A 21,518-nucleotide genomic window follows, 5' to 3' on the forward strand; every position below is an offset into this window, starting at 1 on the left:
CCCCTTTACCCCTGAGAAGGGTCATCATTTAAGCCCCCTAAGGGGGGTCACAAACCCACTTTGAACCCTCATGGAAGAGGTTATACCTTCCTTACCCCTCTTCCCTTCCATGGAGAGCAAACCACCCTTTCTTTACCCCCAAAGGGTTCACACCCAACTTTATCCAAGGATGGTCTCACACCCAAGCAGGGGGGTCAAAACCTCTTTTATCCCCAAGAGGTATCACCCCCCTTCAACCCCAAAGAGGAGGTCACATTCCCCTTTACCCCCAAGGGATGGTCACATCCCCCATTTACCACCAAGGGGTCACACCCACCATTACTCCAAAATAGAAGCATACCCACTTTATCATCCACGGGGATTACACACCCCCTTACCTCCCAAGGGGGGGGTCACACCTCCTTTAGGCCCTAAAGGGGAGCACATCCTCCTTTGTAGGGGAGCACATCTCCCTTTGTGGGGTTGCACCTGAATTTCCCCCCAGAAAGGTCATGACCCCCCTTTACCCCCCCAAGGGAAGAGGGTCACGCCCCCAATTAATATCCTTTTACCCACCCCAAGAGGGGTTACTACCCTCTTTAACCCCGAAGAGAGGTAACACCCCCTTTACCCACCAGGGGGGTCATGTCACCCTTTACCCCAAATGGCAGTTACACCTCCAATTACCCCAAGAAAAGGGTGGTCATACACTTGATTACCCAAAATGGGAGGTCACATCCCTTTACCCCCAAGGGGGTCATGCCCCCCTTTACCCCCAAGGGGGTCATGCCCCCCTTTACCCCCCAAGGTGGGGTCACACCCCCTTTACCACTCGAGGAGGGTTATGCTCCCATTTTCCCCCTATGGGGGGCCAGCCCCCTTCACCCCCAATGGAGGATTACACCCCTATCACCCCCCTGAGGGAAGTCATACTCATTGAGGGAAAATCGCACCCCCTCACACCCTCAAGGGGGTCTCATGCGCTCAACTCCCCGAAGGGGTGTCAAGCCCACCTCACCCAGTGAGGGGGGTTGAGCCCCACTCACTCCCCTCACCTCTCCAAAGGGTGTCACACCCTTATCCCATGAATGGCAGTCATGCCCCTCATCCCCCCAGAGGTCATGCACCCTCACTCCCAAGGGGGTCATGCCTCCCCTACTGCTCCGATGGGGAGTCACACGCCCTCATTGCCCCAAGAGGGGTCAAGACCCATCTCCCACCTAAGAGGGCTCACATACTAAACACTACGGGGTTCACGACTACCTCACTCCCCTTAGGGGTTAAGCCCCCACACCCCCTGAGGGAGGGTTTAAGCCCCCTCACCCCCTGAGGGGGGTTTAAGCCCCTTCACCCTCTGAGGGGGGCCTCATCTCCCCTAACCCCCTGAGGGGAGTCATGCCTCCCTTGCCCCTCTGCAGGGAATCATGCCCATCTCATCCTCCTGAGGGGGGTCATCCCAACCCCAGTAGGGTCACACTACTCCACTCATCTGAGATGATCACGCCCCCTCCCCCCTCCGAGGGGGTCATGCCCTCATAACCCCTCGGAGTGTGGGTCAAGGACCCTTTACCCCTCTGAGAAGGATCATGTCCACTTCACCTCTCGAGGAGGGTTAAGCCCCCCTCACCCACTAGGGGGGGTTAAGCCCCTCATCCCCTGAGTGGGGCCATGTCCCCATCATCCCTCTGAAGGGACTCATCCCCTTCACCCCCCAGGGGGGTCATGCCCCCCTTACCCCTCTGTAGGGAATCACACACCCCCTTGAGGGGGTCACACACTCTTGAGGGGATCACACCAACCCACCTCTCAAAAGGGATCATGCTCTTTCACCCATCCAAGGGGGCTCACCCCCGAAAGTGTCATCCCCCAGAGTGGGTCATGCCCCCCTCATCTATCTGAAGGAGATAATCCCTCCTCACCACTTGAGGGGACTGTACTCCCTTTAGCCCATAAGGTTACATCCTTTTTACCCCCAAAGGGGGATCACATCCCATTTACCCCAGAAGAGGGGATCACACCCCTTTTACCCTCCAAATGGGAGGTCACACCCCTCTTCACCCACCCCAAAGGGGGTCACACCCCTCTCTACCCCATGGGGGTGTCCCACCCCTTCACCCCAAAGGGAGGTCATCCCCCTAGGGGAGTCACATCCCCTTACCCCAAAGGGAGTCATACCATCCTTACCCCTCCAATGTGGGGTCATGCTCCTTTACCCCCGAAGAGGGGGTCACACCACACTTTATCCCCAACTGGGGGTTACATCCCCTTTACCCCAAAGTCGAGGTCAAACCCCTTTACCTTACCAAGGGGCGTTCCACCATCCTGTACCCTTCAAGGGGGTCACATCCTCCTTTGCTTCCAAGGGGGGTCTACACACCCTTTAACCTCCCAAGAGGAGTGGTCTCACACTCCTTCACCCCAAATGAGGGGGTCACACCCCAATTTACCCACCAAGCAGGGTAACATTCCCTCATAACCTCCAAGGGGGGGTCACACCCCTTTTATTCCCTATGGGGATCACACACCCCTTTATCCCAAAGGGAATTACACCCCTTTTACCCCCAAATGGGGGTCATAACCCTTTTACCACCAACGGGGGTCACATCCTTTTACTTCCAAAGAGGATCAAACACAACTTTAAAGGGGGTCACACACACCTTATCACAACCCCCATTACCCACCAAGGGGAGTCACACCCCTTTGCTCCCAATAGTCACCCCTCCTTTACCCCCAATGGGGCTCACACATCCCTTTAACCTCCCAAGGGGTGTCACACACCCCTTTAACTTCCCAAGGAGTGTCAAACACCCCTTTAGCCTCCCAAGGGGTGTCAAACACCCCTTTACCCTCTCAAGGAGGAGACACACATTCCTTTATCATCAAAGAGGTTGCACATGGAGGAGGCGGTGGCTCAATCAGTAGAGAGGTGGCCTGCGGTCCTTCCGGACCCAGGTTCAAATCCCTACTGGGGCAGATAACAGTTTAAGGATTTGATTTTCACGTAAAGCAGACTTTACCGATCTACCAGAAGATCCGCCGACACGCTGGAAAAATACCCCTGCTAATACCAATACACCAGTCCTGTATGAGACAGCCCTACCATGTATTCAATATGGATGGTTGGTGTTAGTGCCGAAGTGGTGACATGTAGAGGTGTATGATATATAAGAGGACTACTGGACTTTGGGAGCAGGCTGTGAAGCCTGTGCCCAGAGTCGGGGGGGGGGGGGGGAGACTTTACGCCAAGCTGGATCACACCCCCTTTACCCTCAAGGAGGGTTAAACACCCCTTTACCCTGAAAGGGGTGTCACTCCTTTATTTTCCAAGGGTGGTTACACATCTCTTACCCACAAGGAGGGATCACACCTCCCTTTACCTGAGGGAGGTCACACCCTCTTTACCCCCGAGAGGGTCACACCCCATTTAGTCCCAAAGGGGTGACATCCACTTAACCCTCATATGAGGGTCACATCCCTTTTACCTTCCAATCAGTCAAACCCCCTTTACCTCCAATAGGGTCACACCCCTCTACCCCCATGGGAATAGTCCCTTCACCCCAAGGGGGTCACACTCCCCATTTTCTCCCCATGGGTGGTCACACCCTTCACCCCAAGGGGTCCCACCCCATTACCTCCCGAGAAGAGTGACAATCTCCTCTATCCCTTGAGAGGGGTTGCAACCCCCTCTATCCCAAAAGAGAGGGTCACAACCCTGTCTACCCCCAAGAGGGGTCACACCTATTCTACCCCTCCGAAGGTAAGTCACATTCCTTCTACCACCCAAAGGGGGTCGACCCCCCCCTCAACCCCCTGCTTTACCTCCAGAGGGGACTGACACCCCCTTTACCCACCACATGTGGTCTCTACCTTTCCCCCCACAGGGGGGGTCACACACCCCTTTACTCCACATGGGGTGTCACACTTTCCCCCCCCATGGGGGTCACACTTACCCCCTCAAGGAGTCACATCCCTTTTACCCCTCCAAGGGAGGGGTCACATTCCCTTAACCATCATGGCAGTACTCATATTAACCCAAGGGGCTCATGCTCCCTTTACCTTTCTTATGGGGATCACTCCCCTTTCCCCCAAGGGGGATCACACCCCTCTTCACCTATGGGGTGTCACACTCTCCCTTTACCCTCTGAAGGAGGGTTACACCCCCTTTACCTCCTCATGGGGGTCACACTCCCTTTTAACCCCTCAAGGCGGGTCACACCCTCCATTACCCTCCCAAGGGTTCACACCCTTCTACTCCTCCGAAGGGGAGTCACATCCCCTTAGCCCCTAAAGGGGGGACGATTTCCTTCACCTACAAGGGGGAACTCATCCCCCTGGGCCCTCAAAAGGGATTCACCCCCTCTAACCCCTCAAGGCAGATCACACCCCCTCTTTACTCTTCCCATGTAAGTCATCCCGTTCACCCCCAAAAGGGGACTCATCCTGCTGAACCCCCCAAAGGGGACTCAACCTCTTAATCTCCAAGGGGGGATTCCCCCCTAAACCCTGAAGGTAGAGTCACTATCTCTTCACCCTCCAAGGGCATCACCCTTCTTCGGTTGGCTGGCTAGCTGGCTGGCAAGCTGGCTGGATAGATGGATGGCTAACTAGCTGGCTGCCTGGTTAGCTAGCTCACCAGCTGGCTATCTGCTCAGCTGGTTGGGTAGCTGGCTAGCCGTTTTGCTGGCTGGCTGGCTGGCTTGCCCACTGGCCATTTTGTTGGCCGGCCCACTGGTTGGATGGCTCACTGTCTCCCTGTCTGTCTGCCATACTGGCTAGCTGGTGGGCTGGTTGGTTGGCTGGCAGGCTGGCTGGCTTGATGGAAAACTGACTGAATGGTTGGTCACCTGGCTGGTTAGTTGCCTACTGGCCCATCTGGCAGACTGAATGGGTGAATGAACGGATGGTTTGATGGCTAATTGGCAGACCAGCTTATTGGCTGTCTGGTAGGTCTGCTGGGTTGCTAGTTGGCAGGTCTGCAAGTTGGCTGACTGATCAGCTGGCAGACTGTCTTTTTGCTGACTGGCTAGCCAGCTGACTGGATAGCTAGGTGGCTGGCCAGTTGGCCAGTCTGCCACTTGGCTGGCTAAATGGCAAGCTGGTTGGGTGGATGGATGGCCGGCTGGCTGTCTGGTTTTCTCGCTTGCCGACTGGCTATCTGCCCAAATGGTTGGGTAGCTGGCTAGCTGACAGGCTGACTGGGAGGCCAGGTGGTTGGGCAGCTGGCTGGCTGACTGACTGGCTCTGGCTTGCCCACTGGCTGTCTACTTGACTGACCCAATTGTTGTCTGTCTGGCTTGCCCACTGGCTCCCTGTCTGTCTGTCGGGTCGATTAGTTGTCTGGCTGGTTGGAAAGGCTAGGTCATTGGCTGGCAGGCTGGCAAACTGGCTGGGTGGATAGTCAGCTGGGTGGGAGACTAGATGGATGGCCGGCTGGTTGACTGTCTGGTCAGCTGGTAGGCTGGCTGGCTAACTGGGAGGCTAGCTAGCTGACTGGCTGCCCAGCTGGTTGGCTGACTGGAAGGCCTGCCAGTTTGCTGGTTGACTGACTGACTGGTTGGCTGATTAGCTGGCTGACTGGCTGGCATGGCTGACTGCTAGCTGACAGGATGGGGGTACCTGGCCAGCCGGTTGGCTGGCTAACTGTCTATTTGGCTGGCCTCATGCCTATCAGGCTGGCTTTCCCACTGGTTGTCTGGTTCCTTGACTGTCTGTATCTGGATGGTCTATTGGCTGGCTGGCTGGCAAACTAGCAAGCTAACTGGATGGCTGGACGGCTAGATGAGTGGATGGATGGATGAACTGACAGACAGATGGCTGACTGGTTAGATGTCTGACTGTGTGGTTTGCTGGTTGGTTGCCTGGCTAAATGGCTGACTAGCTAGCTTGCTGGCTGGCCAGTAGGTTGGATAGCTAGCAAGTCAGGTGACTGGCTAGTTGGCCGGTTGGCGGGCTGACTGGCTGGTTAGCTGGCTGGCTGGCTGACTGGCCGGCAAGCAAGGAAGCCAGGGTAGTAGACAGGCAGAGAGGCAGACAGGTAGGCATGTTAGCTGGTTGATGGGCAGACTGGCCAGCAAGTAAGCAGGCAGAAAAGCAGGCAGAAAAGCAGGCAGGCATGCAGGCAGAAAGCATGGCAGGAAGGCAGGCATTCAGGCTGGATGGACCGCAAGCGGGAACTCAGTCAAGCAAGCAAGAAAACAAATGTTTTGTATGGATGGCGATCGTGAGGCTCCTGTGAAATTTGGATGAAAAAAAAAAAAATGTTCGTTTGTGATGTCTGACGTCACATTCGCGGAACAGTGTGTCTGCCTGCCTGCTTACCTTCAAATGTGCCTGCTTGCTTGCCTGTCTGCCTGTCAGCAATCCAACCAGATTACCTGTCTGCCTGCATGCCTGTTTATTTACCAGCCTGGCTGCCTGCTTGTACCCTGACTGTCTGATCGCCTACGTGCCTGTTAAGCATGTCGGTAGCAAGAAAGCAGGTAGGAAAGCAAGCAGGCAGGCAGGCACCGAGGTAGAAAGGAAGGCAGGCAGATATGGAGGTAGAAAGGAAAGCAGGCAGATAGGGAAGTAGAAAAGAAGGCAGGTAGGTAGGGCAGATGGATGGAAGGAAAGCTGGAAGGCAAGCATGATGGCAGGCAGGAAGGCAGGATGGTAGCCTATCCTTACCAAACTTTACCTAACGTACCCTCTCCTACCCTACACTATCCTTCCATTGCCGTGCCTACCCTTGTCAAAGTTGGTCAAACTTAATTTTATTTAACCTAACCATACCTACACTAACTTTAGTTGGCATTGGTTAAAAAATTTAAAACACTCGAAATCTAACCTCACAACCTACCTCATTAAGCTTAACCTATCCTAAACCTAAATTCACCTAACCTCACTCAGTCTAACATAAGTTCATTTAACCTAACCAGATCCAACCTAACCTCACCTAACCTATCCTACTTTGCCTAGCCTAGATTAGCCTAAGGTAGCCACACCTAATTTTATGTAACATAAAAAAAACCTACCCTAACCTCAGTTGGCCCAAATTGACTTAAATGCCCTAAACCTAACCCAACCTCACCTAGTTTAACCTACTCTAAACCAAAATTAACCTCACCTCACTCAGTCTAAGCTAAGCTCATTTAGCCTAACCTAACTTCAGACTAACCTATTGTAATCTCATTTTGACTGAACTATTTCAATCCCAGTTAACCTAACCTTACTTAACCTAAATTAACCTAGTATCACTTAGTCTACATTAGTCTAACCTCAGTTAACCTAACTTAACCTTACTTAGGTTAACTTCATTTTACCTAACCTAACTTTACTTAACTTAACCTTACTTAGGCTAGCTTTACTTCATTTTACCTAACCTAACTTCATTTTACCTAACCTAGCATATACTTAGGCTAACTTAACCTCATTTCACCTAACCTAATAAATTTCTCTTAGCCTACCCTAACTTAACATCACTTAACTCCTACATCGCGGTTAGGGTTCATGAGGCCTTTGATTTATCGACAAAATGCCACTGAGGAAGACGGAGGGTGTGTTTGGGTTGGCTGCTGAAATCCTTAAGGTCTCCGGAGATAAAGGAGTGGGTTTAGCTGCTGATCTGATTATAATATATTATCTATGAGTGTACTGTTCTATATGACGGGCTGAAGAGTGTGTAAATGTGCTGGCAGAGGGTGATGCCCTGAAAAGAGGATTTAATAGAGGCAGAAAGCTTTTGGACCAGGTAATGAAGGTAACGGAGAGAGTCCTGGAAGGTATAATAAGGCAGAGTGAAGATGAACATGCAGTTTGGGTTTACGCCAAGGAAAGGGACCACTAACGTAATATTCAATGTCTACAGTAACAGCTTCAAAAATATATGAAAGAATGAAAAGAGTTGTACTTTGTTTTTGCTGATTTCGATAAGGTTTTTTACAGAGTGCCCAAGGAGGTGGGGTAGTGGACAATGAAAAAACCTGGGATGGAGGAATGGTTGGTTGGACTTTGCATCTAGGTCAAAGTGAATTGACGTTTGAGTGACGAATTTTCCGTAAACGGTGGCATGCATCAGGGGCATGTTTTAGGCCCCTTGCTGGTTATCATGGTGCTTAAAAGTCTCTCGCATGACTTCAGAAATCGGCTCCCATGGGAGGGGTATGCTGATGAAATGGTATTGATCACAAAGAATGGGAGGGTAGAAGAGGACAGATTTTGGAACTGAAGAGATGGGATGAAGAACAAGGGTTTGAGAGTAGGCGCAGATAAAACAAAAGTGATTATATCTAGGGCAGGTGGTGGTAGTGCTAAAACAGGAGTGGGGCCATTTGCAGTTTGCCACAAGGATGTGAGACGTAGCTCCAATTTGTGCCGTGTTCTTGATAAGCTGGTGTACAAGATATGCTGTGCGATTAGAGGCAGACTGCAAAATTATACAGATTTTGGGTGGAGGGTTTGTAAGGGAAATCATACAGAAGCAGAGAGCTGGGAAAGGCTTAATTTTGCTTGAAAATCTCTTGAACGTGTGAAGGAGTTTTGTTATTTGAGGGATATGGTATGTGCTAGAGGTGGGGCTGGAGCTAGCTAAGTAGCAGGGATAAGGAGTGGCTGGAAGAAGGTACAGTGTTGTTACCCTTCCTGACACTGAGAGCGCTCTCCCTTCGTGCTATACGGTCCTCGCATGCAGCAAGTTTCAGGAGTGTAATGTTGTACGGTAGTGTGACTTGGGCAGTAAATGAGGAGGATAATCACAGGCTCAAATGTAAAAAAGATTAGAATGATTAGACGGACGTGTAGTGCGTCTGTGAATGACAAGCTTGGGATGTTAGGACTATAAATGAAGAGCTGAGAGGACGGATAAGACTTCAGTGCAAAAGTGTTGTGTCTGATGGGGTATACTGAGATGGTTTGGGCATGTCTATAAGATGGAGGATGGCAGGCTTAAGCACTGGGGGTGCAACTGTGAGAAGTAGACCGAAAAAGATTTATAAAGAGGTCACACGGTGTCAGCTCAGGGTTAAGAGATTGAGAGGAGGTTGTCAGATGTCGAGCTGCGTGGAGGGCCGCCATTACGTAACTAAGGCACGTAAGCATGATGGGATCTTTATTTGAGTAAAGGAACGAAACGAACGTAACTTGATGGAAGCTGACGTAACCTAAGCATAATATACTACTTTACCTAACCTAACCTAATCTAATCTCATTCGGACAAGGGTTACATGAAGTTAACTGACGTTAAGTTCTTAAATGACGGATATTCAGGAGAGGGGATTGGTGGTAGGTGGAGACGACTATTTCATCTCGATCTTTTTCTCTGTCTGCCCTCCTCTCTTCCCATTTCTCCTGTATTTCCTGACACTTTTAAATACTCTTCTTTGCTTTTCAGGTGGTTTTACACTGGGTGACAAGTCTAATGGTTTCCTGTAAGTCAGGAAACCATTTACAACGCTGGGTGGTAACCACATAACCAACTCATACGTGTTCCCTACGTGTCAACAAGAGAGTTGACAGTGAGTAGGTACCCCTCCCTGTAAAACAACTAACTCAAATACAAACGGCCACCCCTTACGGCAAGTTAGGGAACTGTGGTGTCTGGCTATAGATAAATAGATAGACAGACGCTGGGTTGTATTAGGTTAGGGTAACTTAGGTGGGTTAATTCGTTGCACCTCCTTTCCTTCTCCTGTTTCTCACTATCCTTCCCTTTCCTTCATTCTCACCTACCTTTCCCTTTTTCATCATCATCATCTTACTCGTATTTAGCCTACCCTTTTCATCATCATATTCTCTTCTTTAAATCACATTGTTTTCTTCTTATTATTATTACATTCCTTTTTTTTTTTTTAATGTGTCTGACTCTGCGCAAAGGCTTCAGGACCTATATCTCGGTGGCAGCTGCCAATCCCAAGGCCCAGTAGTCCTCCTACACCTCCACATGTCACCACTTCGGCGCTAACACCCACCGTCCATACTGAATACATGCTAGGGCTGTCTCATGCAAGACTGGTGTATTGGTATTAGCGGGGGTATTTTTACGACATGTCGGCAGGTCATCTGGTAGATCAGGAGAGTCTGCTTTTTATGAAATTTAAATCCTTAAACTGATCCCTGCCCCAGCCGGGATTCGAACCTGGGTCCATCAGGACTGCAGGCCGCCTCTCTACCGATTCAGCCACCGCCTCCCTCCTTCTCTGACCGCTATTTGTGTTCATTCTCACTACCCCTCCCACCCTTAAATTCCTTCCATTTCCCTCTTTCTCACTCGATCTCAATTGTATGTAACTGGTGAAGTCTGGAATTTGAACATTACTGTCTGGTTTGTTCATTATTTTTAAGATGAACAAGATTTCCAGGTTCTGAGCCCTCAGTCCCTGTTCTTTAGCGATAAACAATTTTCCTTGGACACGTCATCCACTTCCATTTTTCTGATCATCCACTCAAATCCCACCTCTACTCTTTTTTCCTCCCTTCGCCACCTCGTCTCCCCTTCCCACTAACCAGCCAACATACAAATACGAACCACCACAAAACTCGTTCCATTTCCTTTCCCTCCCCCCCTCCTCGACCTCTGCATTCTGCATCTAACCACTCTTCATTCCTGTTCTCTGTTGCTCGTCTTAAGTCCTTTCTCCGTCACATTAACGTCCTTGCCAGTATACTGTTCATGTCCACTCATCTCCTTCGTTTGTCGTATTTAATTAACCTTTAATATTATCACTTCTCTCTCTGCCGATCTCTTTCTCCACCTTAGTGCCACATGGTTTTTGATGCCTGGCGCTAGACTGTTCATTCATTCATTCATTTATTCATTCATGCTCCCCTCCTGCTAAGCATCCAAAAGGAACAAGGAGCTACCGTAGATTGCACATACCTGTACTTCGTTCCAATTACCTGTCCCTTTTTACCATCCCTTCCACTCTTCTTCTAATCTTTTCTCCTTTCTCACTACCCAACAAGACAAGCCACCACTTCTAACCACAAGAACAAGAGCAAACCTCCATTTTAACCACTTACCCCATTTTACTGACCTACCAACAAGAACATGAGCATGTACGGGACACCACTTCTAACCACTTCTCCCTTCCCACTAACCAACCAGCGAGAATAATAACAAGAACAAAACACGAAGCCAGCAAGGACAAGAACAAGGCAGCAGGAGGAGCACCCCAAACCTCCCCCGGCTCATGCCCTTAATTCGTTGCATTGTGAATAGCCATTTTTACCATGCCGAAAACAGCGCTGCAGCCACTCGTATTACCCATCATAACCATGCGCCACCCTCCGCCATCACAGCCACGACCACCACCGCCAAAACCAGGGCAAAACCGGCCTCCATAAGCCCCAGGTGTAAGTGTGAGAGTTCCGCGGGATGGGGCAGTGAGGGTTAGGTCCGTGTTGGGCGCTTATTGAATTAATAGGGCGAGCGCTACCTCAATTTCAGAATTTTCAAAAGCTATAGTTCAAGATCACGAGGAGTTCGCGTTTTCCCAGAAGTGGCAATGGTGGAGAGAGGAGGAGGAGGAGGAGGAGGAGGAGGAGGAGGAGGAGGAAGGGGTGCGAGAAGGACGTGGAGGAGGAAGGAGTGGGAGGAGGAGGAGGAAGAAGTGGGAGGAGAGGAGGAGGAGGAGGAGGAAGAGAGAGAAAGGAGCGGGGAGGAGAGGAGGGGAGACAGGAGGAGGAGGAGGAGGAAGAGGACAGGAGTGGGAAAGAGGAATGGGGAGGAAAGAAGAGGATAAGAGAGGAGATGGAGAAGGACGAGGAGTGAGAGAGAGAGAGAGAGAGAGAGAGAGAGAGAGAGAGAGAGAGAGAGAGAGAGAGAGAGAGAGAGAGAAGGGAACTGGGAAGAGAAGAGCTGCGGAGGAGGTGGAGGGAAGAAGGAAAATTGGAGTGGGAAGGAAGGAAGTAGAAGTTGGAGGAAGGTGAAAAGGAGTGGGAAGGAAAAGACAGCCGAGAGAACGAGAAGAGACCGACGCGAAAAGAGGAGCGAGAGAACAGCGAGTACGAGAAGAGCAAGAAAGCAGAGGAGGAAGAGTCAGAGAAAAGACGGCATGTTGAAGAAGAGAGGGAGAAGGGCTGAAGGAAAACTGAAAGCAGAAAGAGAAGGAGACGGGTGAATGGAGAAGAGAGAGGAAAGAAGTGAAGGTAAGAGGGGATGGAAAAGTGAAAGTAGGAGGAAGAGGAGGAGCAGATAAAAAAGGGAGAGAAGAGGAGGCAAATAAAAAGGGAGGAAAGTGTGGGAATGACAGGATGAGGAGGAGAAAGGGAAGAAAGAGAAGGAGGAGGATATAAGAGGAAGAGGAGTGGCGATACAAGAGTGAGAGGAAATAAGGATGAAAGAAAAAAAACTGGGAGAAAAAGGAAAGTGGAGAGGAGGAGGAGGAGGAATCAAGAGCGAAGAGAAGCAATATCAAAACAACGACGACGACGACGACGATGATGATGACGAATGAAACCGAAAAAAACAAGGATTATACTGACACAACTAGAGAGAGAGAGAGAGAGAGAGAGAGAGAGAGAATTAAACCCCTTCTCCTCCACCCTGCCACCTTCTGATGAGCTATGATTTGTGAAAAGTGAGCGGAGAGAGAGAGAGCGAGAGAAATACCCAATGTTCTTCCCCTAGTTACAGAACCATTCCTTTACCCCTAGCCCTTGTCCACTGCCCATACCCCTACCCCTACCCCTATCTCTTGTACCCTGCCCCTATCCCTACCCCTTGTCCCCTACCCCAACCCATTGCCCCCTACTCCAAACGTAAGTCCCCTACCTCTAACCCTACCCCTTATTCCCCACCCCTAACCCTACCCCTATCCCTTGTTCCCTACCCTTCACGCTACACCTATCCCTTGTCATCTCCCCCTACCCCTATTCCTTGTCCCCTACCCCTATCCCTTGTCCCCTACCCCTACCTTTACCCCTTGTCCCCTACTCTATCCCGTCACTCCTCTCCTTCCTTCCTTCTCAACACCCCTTTCCTCCCTTCTCTCCTTTCTCCCTCTTTTCCAGCCTCCTTCCTTCTTTCCTTCCAACTTCTCAGTCCTTTCCTTCATCCACTCCAGTCCTCTCCTCCCTTCTCTCAACCCCCTTTCTCCTCCGTCCCCTTCCTTTCTTTCCTCCTTCCCCATCCCCTCCCCCAAGAGTACCCTGGTGGCAGCGACTGGAACTGTGAGAACGGCTTTGCTAAATTATTACCGTCGCTACTTCCACAGGAGCAATAAAACACTTTAATACTAAATGACACATTCGTATGATATAGTAAAGCAAGTCGCCCGAGTCAGCAAAACATTACCAAAATATTCAAGTAAACGAGAAAGAAAACCTTACAATAATAATAATAATAATAATAATAATAATAAATAATAATGTAATAATAATTCTGCTGCTTCTAATACTATGTACTCCCACCTTCCTCATTCTCTCTCTCTCTCTCTCTCTCTCTCCAAGGCCGAACTTTTCCTGTCTCAAGTAAGTCAATTAAGGAAGAGGCCCCGGCATTCAAATTTGCTTGATAATTAATCTAGAAACTCATTAGAGACGCTAATTAATTCGCCTGTTAAGTCATTTAGGGGCCCGGGCGAGAGAGCGGCAGGGGAAACAGTGCACCATAAGGTCCAGAGTCCCAAGGTAAACCAACGAGACAACCAACCTTATAGGGCCTCGGTGGGTTGGCTGGTTGTGCGTGGACTCTCTTCAATTAAGCTCCTGTCACAATAGTATGGCTCTCACGGCATAAACGACCTATTATCATATTCAAGAGTCAGTGCGGATCGAGGAGATGGGAGAGGGGAGGAGAGAGGGTTGTTGTAGGAAGGGATGGATGACTGTGTGTGTGTGTGTGTGTGTGTGTGTGTGTGTGTGTGTAAATGGATGAATGGATTATTATATTTGCTGGATGAATATATGAAAAGTCAAGTAGATTGATGGAAGAATGGCTAGAACTGCTGAATGGATACAGATGGCCGCATGGATGGATGGTAACAACTGCTGGATGGGTCGATGAATGAAATGACGGATGGATGGGTGGATAAATATTACAACTGTTTAAAGAACGGATGGATTGTCTGATGGTTACAGTTCTTAGGTTGGGAGCTAGAAAAGCTAATGTAACATTACCATAATCATTGTTAATATAGACCAATATCATCTACGTCCATTTTCTAGCTCAAATTCATATATATGAAATTGTGTACAAGTGAACTCGCACTGTTTTTAGGTGGGCTGGTTGTTATGATGATGATGATGATAATTGTAATGGTGGTGGTGGTGGTGGTGGTGGTGGTGGTATTTGGGATGGTGATGGTAGGGAGATGACAATTAAAATGATAACCACAGGCAAGAAAGACAAAGCATTGTTCACATCGGCCTGTCTTGGGACAATTATGAGGGAAAACTGTTACTTACGCGAAGAGCGATATGAATTACTTCTCATATTTGCCTTTGCACAGACCTCATACAAAAACGTCAAACACATTAGCTTGAAGTAGTAATTATATCTTAGTATTTGTGGTAGGTGGGGGCGCTCACCATCCACTCACTCGATGCAGTGCTGCTCTCGGGTGTCTGCCCTTTCCTCTCCATCCTTCATTCCTTCCTTTCTCTTCTGTCTTTCTTTCCTTCATTCTTTCCTTGTCCTTCTCCCTACGGGTGACTTTACACTCCCTCTTCCGTCTTTCTTTCCTTCATTCTTTCCTCTTCCTTCAGCCTGTGCGTGCCTCTACACTGAGTGACAAGCCAAACGGTTTCCTGCACACCAGGAAAGCATTTACTACGCTGGGTGGTAACCATATAACCAGATTTTGGCGCCTGGTGGTGTTAGTGGGTAATTATTGCGCTCCAATCGGATTAAGCCGGTGAAGGTTTATATCCAAGGGATGGTTGGGGTTGATTGCTCATTAATACCACTCAGGGATAAGTGAGGCTGGTCACTCATCTTAAATGTCGGAACCAACTACCTAGCCCCGGGCTCCTACGCTCCTCATGGGGCAGTGTAGGATTGGATGATGGATGGATGGATGAAGTAAATTTTCAACAGTTAGTACAAAAGGGGCACATGCTATAGGGCTATTGCTTTCAGTGTTCAGCTCTTGCAACCTCCAGACGATTTTATTCAGCTCACTAAAAAAATATCGTATTGAAGGGGTTAACGAAGGCTACATCTAACCCCTCCAGTTCGAAAAGTCTGTCCCAGAGTGAACGAAATCGTCTGGAGACAGCAAGTAACAATAAAAATACGTCGCCGGGCTGAAGGAGAGGGTCTCTTATATTTTATTCTTACTATCTTAAGACAGCTTTATTGTTTGGGAGAGATTTTTCGAATTGGAGGGATTGGATATAGCCTTCCTTAACCCCTTAAATACGAATGTCTTTCCCATGGCGAATAAATTTGCCTGTATTACGAATGGCCAAAGAAAAATATGCTAAACAAAAACATCATGCTATGCATGAATAGGATAAACAAGAGTATGCTAAACAAGTATATGCTGAAGACGAATATGAAACATAAAATAAGCTACAAAAATATGCTCAACAAGAACACCATAAACAAGAATATAACAAAAACAAACTAGAATACGTTAAACAAAGGTATGCTAAATAAGAATATGCTAAACATGAATACGCTCAATATGGGTATGCTAAACCACATTACGCTGAATACGCTAAACAAGAAGCGGTCAACCCATCAACGATAAACAAATCTTAAGGGAATTATCGTCAAGAATAATTTTGCTTTTATCTTATTTAAAACTTGTGACGAATTCAGCTAGGGTGATCCCGCATTTTTAATAACTATATTAATATAACAAATGACCAGGATTTAAAGAAATAAAATTTATCAATATGGGAATAAGAACATTAAAATGAGGATACCAAGAAGAATACGATTATGCTCTTACACAAGTACGTCGATCATCACCTTCAAGACAAAATTACCTAAGAAATTTTTTTTGGGGGAAAAAAAAACCGTGTCTAAGTGCATCTGTACCGTATACTGCGATCAATCACAATCCATTATTTTTACGTCACCACACGCACTAGACCAACCACAATCTTGCTCCTAACGTTACCACACGAATTGGACCAATCACGATGCACCTTGTGACATCAACACATGCACTGGACCAATCACGATCCACCTTGTAACATCACAACCACTGACCAATCACGTTCCTTGTGACGTAACCAAACGCACCAGACTAATCACGATCCATCTTTTGACGTCATCACATCCTTATTCTAATCACGATCCACCCTGTGATGTCACCACAGCCCTTCGACCAATCACGTTCTACCTTGAGGCGTCAACACACCCGCTAGGACAATCACAGGCAAGAAGACTTAATTTAAGCCTAGCGCCTGCATTAGGGTCATACCGGCAGACATTCCATTTCCACCAAGTTCCAAAGTTCCCAAGAATACAACCAGCAGTAGCAACAGAGGAAACAAAATGAGTTCACTAGTTTGACATGCCCCCCAAGTCGATCTCACGTTCTTCCATTGGCGAGTTCGAGGAGTTAACCAATATTTACTTCCACCGCCGGAACAATCTTTTAAGTGGATTGCAATGACATGGCGTCCCGAATTACCACCCGACGCAAACAAAACAAACCGAGCCCATTCTTTACACCATGACCGTAGTCACTATGACCGGCCCGAGACGACCTCAGGTTTTTCAGTTGGGAGCTGGACATGCTAACCACCGTACACTCACTCCTCCGGACCAATCTCTGGGCGAACTACAATGCCATGGCGCCGGGAACAAAGGGCCACCCGGGGTAAAAATATAGGCTATAAATAAAAAGTAAATGAATGAATAAAATGAACTCCAGCTCTTTTTAATGGCGACATTGATGCGCTAACCACAGTACCCCAAACCGCCAGACCAATCTCTGGGTGAATTACAATGATGTGGCTCCGGGAACAAAAGACCACTTAGAAAATAAAACGAGAATCGATCTCCAGCTCTTTCAGTGGCGAACTAGAAGAGCTAACCACTGTACCCCAGGCTATCGGACCAATCCCTGGGTGAATTACAATGGCATGGCGGCGGGAACAAAGGGTGGCCTTATAACTGGCATCTCCCATGAATATTCAGCGTCGTGATTGGTGGTGCTAAAGTGTGGGGATCAGCCAGAGCCAATCAGAGGCGGCCGGGCTATTGTTTTGACCACCAACGCCGCCTACATGACCAAAAATAATAGCGGGAAATAAAACAGCATAAATATTCAACTCCCTCACGGCTATAAAGCAATTACACACCACATTTACCTCAATCAGAAAAATTTTACTTTTTTTTTATAGGAAATATTAGGATGAACAAGTGTTTCTCTCTCTCTCTCTCTCTCTCTATCTCTCACACTTATATACGGTATACGTATAAAACTTGTTTTTTTCAGATATCAGAGAATCATATATCCAGTTCCCTCAAAATACGATGAACTTTCTCTCTCTCTCTCTCTCTCTCTCTCTCATATACGATATACATGTTCTAAAAAAAATTGTTTTTTCCGATATCAGAGAATCATATATCCAGTTTCCCCCAAAATACGGAGAATCTCTCTCTCTCTCTCTCTCTCATACTTGCATTTACCTCAGTCATGAAGATTTTATTTATTTCTGAAATATCACCGGGCCAAGAATAATACTTTAAAAAAATAAATGATTTTTTTTTTTTTTTAGTTTTGTTATTTAGGTTGTATTTAACCCTCCCTGAATCAGATTACTTATTTGATTACTAATTTTATTTATTTTGCTTTTTTATTTCGCTCTATCAAGTTTTACACACACACACACACACACACACACACACACACACACACACACACACACACACACACACAGAATAAAGGCGTCATGAGAAGCAAGAATACAATAAACTGGATTAATGACGTTGGTCATAAAATTGTACTTTTTGCATTCTGAAATATTAAACAAGTGTCTTCTTTAAAAGTGTAGTTTCCCCTCTTTTTTTCCTACGCCTGTTTCCCATCTGCGGTAGAAATGGAAGCAGTCGTGGAAAACGGGGTAGGGTGGGGAGGGGGGCCTAAAAAAAAAAAAAAAAAAAAAAAAAAAGGAAGAGAAAATAAAAAGAAATGGGCGGAAAACGAATTCTCGCCGAACCACACGGGGCTCGAAAATAAAATAAAAATAAAATATAAAAAGGTGGGTAGGAAAGCCATTTTGGAGAGTGAAAAAAGCGGGAGAGAGAAAGACAAAAGCGCAGCGGCTGACGTGAGTTTTGGAGGGAAGGGTTCTGGGGGCCTGTCAGCTGGTTGAGTGGTTGAGCGGGTAGGTGGTGGAGTTGGTAGATGGCTGAGTGGATGGGAAGCTGAATGGCTGAGTGGATGGGAAGCTGAATGACTGAGTGAATGGCTGGATGACTGAGTGAATGGATGAGTGGCTGATTAGCAGTGTGGGTACATGGTGGCTGCGAGGTTAGGTGGCTGGTTGAGTAGGTGGATGAACTGTTTAATGGTTACATAGCTGCGTGATTTAGTAGGTAGTTAGGGAAAGCTGAGTGGCCAACGACCTAGATGATTAGTTGGTTCAGTGGGTGAGGTAAGTTTTGGAGGGAAGGGTTCTGGGGTGTCTGTCAGCTGGATGAGTGGTTGACTGGATGGGTGAACTGTTAAGTGCTTGGATGACTGGCTCTTTCGTGACTGGGTGTCGAGTAAGTGGTGGACGGTTTGATGAGTGGATGGTTGGGTGGCTGAGTAAGTAGGTGGATGAGAGGATGGTTTACTGGACGAATAACTGGATAGGTGGCTGAGTGGTTGAGGTCAGTGTTGGGGGTACGGGCTGGGTGGCTGAGTGGGCAGGTGAGTGGATGAATGCATGGGTGGGCTGAAGGTGAGTGGGTGGGTAGGTGGTCAAGAGGATCGGTAGGTGGTTAAGTGGGTAGGTGGTTTGTTGAATGGGTCGGTGGTTTGTTGGGCAGGGAGGTGGTTGGTTGAGTGGGAGGGTGGCTGATCGAGTGGAACGTGGCTTAGTAGGTATGTGGTTGGTTAAGTACGTTGGTGGTTGGGTGGACACGTAGGTGGTTGAGTAAACAGGTGGCTAGTTGGGTGGGTAGGTACGTGTTTGAGAAAGTAGGTGGGTATTTGGGTGGGTTGGTAGGTGATTGTATAAGTAGGTGAGAGGCTGGGTGGGGAGGTGGGTAGTTAGGTGGGTAGGCAGGTGGTTGGGTCTGTGGATAGGTGGTTGGTTGTGTGGGAAAGTGGTTGGTAAAGTGGGTAGGTGGTTGGCTGAGTGGGTGGGCAGGTGGCTGAGTGGGTGGGCAGGTGGCTGAGAGCGTAGATAGTTTGTTGAGTGGGTGAGTACGTGGCTGAAATGGTAGGTAGTTGGTTGAGTGGGTGGGTAGGTGGCTGAGTGGTTAAGTGGTAGGTTGAGTGGGTGGGTAGGTGGTTGGTTCAGTGGGTAAGGGGCTGAGTGGGTAGGTGGTTGGTTCAGTGGGTAAGGGGCTGAGTGGGTAGGTGGTTGGTCGAGTGGGTGGGTTGGTGGATGGTTGAGTGTGTGGGTAAGTGGCTGAGTGGGTGGGTAAGTGGCTGAGTGGGTGGGTAAGTGGCTGGTTGAATGGATAGGTGGTTGGTTGAGTGGCTGGGTGGTTGAGTGGGTAGGCTGATTGAGTGGGCAGATGGTTGGCTGAGAGGATAGGTGGTTGGTGGAGTAAGTAGGTGGTTGGTTGAGTGGGTAGGCAGTTTGGTTAGGAGGGTAGCTGACTGGGTGGGTAGGTGGCTGAGTGGGTGGATGGGTGGGTGAGTTGAGGGGGTGTCCGTGCTTGGGCTCTTCTGAAATAAACTAAGTGGTTCCTGGAATGGTTGGATGGCTGAGTGGGAGATTGAGTGAGGGATCAGACAGTTATATAGAAAGTATCTGCTCTTTTGAGATCCAATCCTCTGAGAATCCATCTTCCATTTTACACATACAGTTCAATGATAGCCTTAGATAACTGCAAAGGCTCCACCCCGGAACTTTTTTGCTTTTCTTTTATTTATGTATTTAATCTGATAATTCTATCGAACTACGGAAGGATCTATAGATGTAAAAGGAGTTTATTTGTTACCGTATACAGTATATTTCGCCTGCAAATTAAATAGTTAGCCATAGGCTGCGTAAAATCGTCTGGGGATCTTAAGAATAAACAAAAGAATGTCACCGAAGGGAAGGGGTAGTTACCCTGGCGACAGGAATGTTGCTACAAATCAGTAATATGCATGAATATCCGTCAGTAAAGCATAGAAAATAATAATCTTTTAATCTGTTGTTGTCCTGCTTTCTAACGATACACAGTTTACAGTATTTATAACCCGATACAGATAAGTGCTCTGCCCTTCACCCCATAATAAGCCAACTAGAAAGACTGATAGTCGAAAACTTAAACTGTAAATCGCCCAGGAGAATACGAACCCACAATTTTTAACAATGGTAATTTCCGAAGCATGTGACGACAATAGAGCATGTCTGGTGTGTTTCCTTGCTGAGTGCACTCTGCAATAAGAAATGCGGGTTATCACATTTATTAACCAAAAGGCGTTAATAAACGTTAAATAAATAAATAAATGGCTTGCCTTCCCTTTCGCAATTTAAAGTTTCAACATACGGCGTAATGTTCAGCGCTGATCCGAATGGTAAACTGATATACGCGTATGGCATCAGGGATAATCTTAGGACCTATTCGACTGTGGCCGAAATCGGAAAACGGATCATATTTTAAGCGGGTTTGCATAGATCGTGAAGCATCTTCCTTGGCGATTTATTCTGCACATTACAAAGCAGCACCCTCTAGTACGTTCCTGCAAAAATTTCGTTAATCATGCGAAATAAATAACAAACAATCGAATATTACGTCGTAATATAAATGACATATCGCTACGGATGCGGTACCATGAAGTCTTCCATGCCATCTACAAGAAGGCCAATATCCTGACTGTCCAATCATGTAGGTTAGATGGTTTAGATATGTGCCTATCGAGTACACGAGGGTCGTAAAGAAGACTATAAAATCATTCCCAATTTTCCCCCAGAATACGATCCGCAGTAGTCATATTCCATCATGGTCCCTAACTATACTATTGGGTAAAAAGGACATGGGGGAACATGTAAGGCAGCGTGAGCACTGGAAGAAGATGAATTTACACTCGCTCCCGTTCTGGTTAGTCGCTTCAATTCGATTTTTTTTTTTTTTTCACTTCGCGTTACATGACTTTATTCAGCTTAGGAGTGATTTTTCGGACTATACCCCTTTCACCTTAACTTGGCCCAGATTTTCGTCCTTTTGCAACTTATATCATGTAGTTGAGGGATAGGAAAAGATAGTGCTACGGCTCTGCATCCTTTCCACAGCGCTTCTTCGTGACTAGCATAGTGTTTTAGTGTTAACCAACTATTGTAACTCAGGATTCAAAATGGAGAGAAGGTTTCAAAATGGTTATAAGGCAATTTTAGGCGAAGATGAGTAAAATTAGTATACTTGCTTTGATACTGCTTCCACTGACACTGTCACTTAAAACAAAAACAAAAAAAAATCTCGCCTAAGCAGCACAACATCGTCTGGAGTTAGC

Source organism: Coenobita brevimanus, chromosome 26 (assembly GCF_032717465.1).
Source record: "Coenobita brevimanus isolate Jiangsu-jjx chromosome 26, ASM3271746v2, whole genome shotgun sequence".
Lineage (NCBI taxonomy): Eukaryota > Metazoa > Arthropoda > Malacostraca > Decapoda > Coenobitidae > Coenobita > Coenobita brevimanus.